The sequence below is a fragment of the Carlito syrichta genome, unplaced genomic scaffold, assembly GCF_000164805.1.
Source record: "Carlito syrichta isolate Samal-C Ts95f unplaced genomic scaffold, Tarsius_syrichta-2.0.1 Scaffold135839, whole genome shotgun sequence".
Taxonomy (NCBI): domain Eukaryota; kingdom Metazoa; phylum Chordata; class Mammalia; order Primates; family Tarsiidae; genus Carlito; species Carlito syrichta.
The window spans coordinates 75,856-80,293 of NW_007079935.1; the positions used below are offsets into that span (position 1 = coordinate 75,856).

Consider the following 4,438-nt stretch of genomic DNA (forward strand, 5'->3'; position numbering starts at 1 on the left):
TCTTCTCATTTGTTGTCTTGAAGGGGTTCTCTGAATCTCTTGTGTTTGAATTTTTGCATTACTGCTTAGATAGGGGAAATTTTCTTGTATGATCTCATGGAACGTTTGTTCCAGTGTGGTCCCTGTATCTCTTTCTGCCTCAGAAAGCTCAATTACTCTTAGGTTCTGTCTCTTGAAGTAATCACTCATCTCTTGAAGGTTTTGTTCTGTCTTTTTGAGCTTATTTTCTTTGTTTTTAAGAGTTTGGGTTAGTTCTATATTTTGGTCCTCAAGCTCTGAGATTCTTTCTTCTGTTTGGGTAATTCTGCTTTCCATGCTTGTCAGTTTGTTATTTATTTCATTCACAGTATTCTTTATTACTGTTATCTCAGATATCAGCTCCTTCCTAGTTTCTTCTTGTTTCTCCTCAATTCTTTTAAATCTCTCCATTAATGTCTTGATATCTAGGTTTGCAGTTTGAGACCCTTCATTCTGGCGGCTCTTCATTGTTTGCATTCCAAAGTCAGTTTTCTCAGTGTCTGTCCTCCCAGGGGTCTGGGAGAGACCCATATTCTTCTTTTGGTTTTTCTTCATTTGTGTAGATTTTTCTTTCTCTTCCCATTTCCCTCCCCTTCTTTAATTCTGTTTCTGAGGGAAGGTGGGGTTGCTTTTATTTCTCTTCTGCAATATCCTATTCTTCCTTATGAGGGCCTTCTGGCTTTGTTTACTTTTGAGGTTGGAGTGTAGGTTGCAATCTGTACTTTTTTCAATTTTCAGGTTTAATTAATAGGGAAGCTGTGGTTCAGAATGTATATGCTGATTCTAGTATTCACGAACAGGTGTATGAGCACACTGGAACCTATTTTCCTCTGACTTACAATCTGTCCATTCAGCAATATGTAGTCTTGGTGCCTAGATTAAAAAGGGGGTATAAAAGAGGAAACTACTGGAGGAAGCGGGGATCAATAGGAAGTTAGAAAGTGAGAAGAGTGAGAGGGAAAATAGACATACATACCAACTATCAGGTGAGAAAGAGACACAAGACCGGAAAGAAGTGAAAAAGGACATGTAAGAAAGATTTCCTAAAGAATACTGATAGCTACACAGAGACAGACCAATAAAGTCAAGAAACAGTGTAAGTCAGAAGGCAAACAACAAATGTGTTCAAAACAAACAGTCAAAATGATAAAATTATAAATTAAAATAAGTGATCACACTAAAGTCACTTCAGTTCTAATCTCTGGTCTCTCCCCTTTGTTTTCCATTTCAGGCAGCTAGATTTATCACAGTTTGGGTTTATTTTTGTTTTTTAGTCGGCTGCCTGGGGGTTGCTTTTGTCTGATTCAGTGTAGGGGTGGGGTTTGTCTCCTGTTTCCTGAAGTTACCTTAGGAACTGAGGTAGGGTTTGTTGATAGGTGGGCAGGGCCATGGAAGCCTTTGCCTGGAGAATGGCTGAGGCAGTTCCTGCAGATCCATTTCTCTCTGCTTGTCTGGGTCCCCATGCCTGGGGTCACACGCTGAGTGCCTCAGCCAGGATGGACACAGAGCTCCAGAGCTCCAAAGCTCCAAAGGGTAGGCTGTAAGTGGCAAGAGTGGCCCTGGGCCCCCCACAGGGTACTTCAGCCAGGAATGGGACCGGTGTTTCTGAGGGGCAGGCGCCCAGAGCCTCCTTGAGTGACCGGCAGCTTGGTGCTGGGTGCTGGGTGGGTACGATGTAGCCAGGGAGGAAGCTAGGTCCCGAGACTCCCATGCACATGGTGGATCAGCAGCAGCAGGGGGCCGCAATATCCGGCCCTGGGTGGGACCGAAGGTCTCCGGCCTCGGACCAGCGTGGCTGGTGGTGGGCTGGGGGATGGGGGAAGAAAAGTAAGAATTTTTTTGGGAACTCACGTTTGGAGAATCTCACAAGTCCACCTATGCTGTTGCCACTTGTTCACAGAGCGGAAACAGATTTAAAGATGTTTAGTAACTTACAACAAAAATGCAAGCACTTAATTATTGAATGAATTAATATACAAATAGTCGATTTTTCAAATGTGTGAAAATTATGGTGTATTAGGCCCATTCACAATGTGTGAAAGGGTATGCTGACTCTAAGGAAGTTACTTATTTTAAGCATTTTGGTGTTGCAAATATGTTCATTGTAGAGATTTTTATAGTCGCCAAAATCACACATGTAACCAATATCTTAAAACATTTGGAAATCTCTATGTAATATATCTATTCACATGACATGAATGAGTGTACTTACTCCAAAAACTAAATCTAACATCTTGCTGATACAAAAACTCTCAATGCAGATTTTTTTGTGGTAGCAAGTAATGGAGGCCATTTTGATATCCATCACTAGGTAACTGGCTATGACTGTTAAAAAAAATATATATATATATATACAAAAAAGGAACAACCATATTTCTCACAGATGTTTTTGAATAAACATGTGAAAGATAAATTAGAAAAACATACACTTAATACTTAACAATGGGTACTCATTCTGTACAAATGTGATCAAGAATAGTGAATTAAAGAAAGGAAAAGCAATTTACAAGAAAAAGGAGACTTATGAAGACTGATGATAATAGCATGTCATGAGCTAGGGAGAATAAACCTAATTCTCTGCTCAGAGAAGAAAAAAATACTTCACTGAACTTGTTTCAACATTCCACTTAGTTTCACCCTGTTAGATTATTTTTACAATTTTTAAAAAGACAATCCAAATATAAACTTTAGTATAACATGACTGAGTATGCTTTGATAGGGAATGAATACTCTTGACCTCCCTGTCTAAAACATCCTCATCCTCACTTCCCATCTATCTCCACCTCTTAATACTACTGTATTTTTGTCATAAAATTTATCCCTATCTGTTATACTACGTAGTTTGTTTGCTGATGGTCTGTTTCCCCAACTAGAACATAAGCTCCACAAAAGCAGAGATCTGTCTGCTCTATTTCTATGACATCAGCAGGTGAATAGTGCTTTTCACAGATTAGGAACTAACAAATTTGAATAAAAAAGATCCATCTTTGATGTATTCTCAAAAAAACTATTTTTCTATGTGATGCTCATTGATTTGGGATGGAAGGACTATACCGTGGACCATGAAGTTGACAAACTGTCCCACAATTTGTGCAGCAGATAATTGTGACCAACAAAGGAAGCAAAGACTTGCTAACTTCTCATGATTTGTGTTATGAAATCAGAGTATATCAAAGAACAAAACTTCTTGCACATAACTGAGTCCATGTTGATGGAAAGAATTAACCAAACCAGCAATGTCTCTGAGTTCATCCTCCTGGGACTCTCCTCCCAGCTTGAGGATCAGAAGCTACTCTTTGTTCTCCTCCTCACCATGTACTTGGTCACCATCACAGGGAACTTGCTCATCATCCTAGCCATTCACACTAACCCCAATCTTCAGATCCCCATGTATGTTTTCTTGAGTTTTCTATCTTTCACTGACATTTGCTTCACAAAAACCATTGTCCCCAAGATGCTGGTGAACTTCCTATCAGAACAGAAGACTATATCATATGCTGGGTGTCTGACACAGATGTATTTTCTCTATGATTTGGGCAATAGTGACAGTTGCCTTCTGGCAGCCATGGCCATTGACCATTATGTGGTCATCTGTGACCCCTTCCACTATGTCACCACTGTGAGCCATCATTGCTGTGTCCTCTTGGTAGCTTTCTCCTGCTCATTTCTTCACCTCCATTCACTCCTGCACACACTTCTGCTAAATCTTCTCACTTCTGTGACTCCAATATTATCCATCACTTTCTCTGTGACCTCAACCCTCCACTAAAATTGTCCTGCTCTTCAATATTTGTCAATGAAATTGTGATAATGACAGAAAGACCTATTGTCTTGGTGACTCCCTTTCTATGCATTGTTTTCTCTTATATACAAATCCTCATCACAGTTCTCAAGATTTCTTCTGCTTCTGGGAAATGCAAAGTCTTCTCCACCTATGGTTCTCACCTCACCGTCGTAACTATTTTTATGGAAGCATCTTCTGTGTCTATTTATAGCCCCTGTCCACCTACACTGTCAAGGACCACATGGCAACGATTGTCTACACAGTTTTGTCATCCATGTTAAATCCTTCCATCTACAGCCTGAGAAACAAAGACTTGAAACACGGCCTGAGGAAGCTTATGAGCAAGAGGAGATCCTAGGCAGTATCCTCTTGACAAACCTTTGAGTGGCATCTGCTCCACTTAGACCTGGTTTCTACTGGTTCTAGATAAACAATCAAGCAGTTTGTGGCTTGCATTTTTAACCCATGAGAGACAAGACTATGTGGGCACTTATGTCCATTGATGACAAGCCACTGATTGTTCCTGAATCTGCTTAAATCATGATACTTTCCTTTAGATTCCTCCTCTTTCTTAGGAATACTCATTTTTCCACTTACTCATCTTCCAAAAACTGCTTTAAATTGATCCTTTCCCCA

At 40.1% G+C, this 4,438-nt stretch overlaps 1 pseudogene; it reads left to right on the plus strand.

Annotated features, from left to right (window-relative positions):
- The first annotated feature begins 3,229 nt into the window (after positions 1 to 3,229).
- On the plus strand, positions 3,230 to 4,160 carry LOC103251016 (annotated as a pseudogene).
- Positions 4,161 to 4,438: the final 278 nt, after the last annotated feature.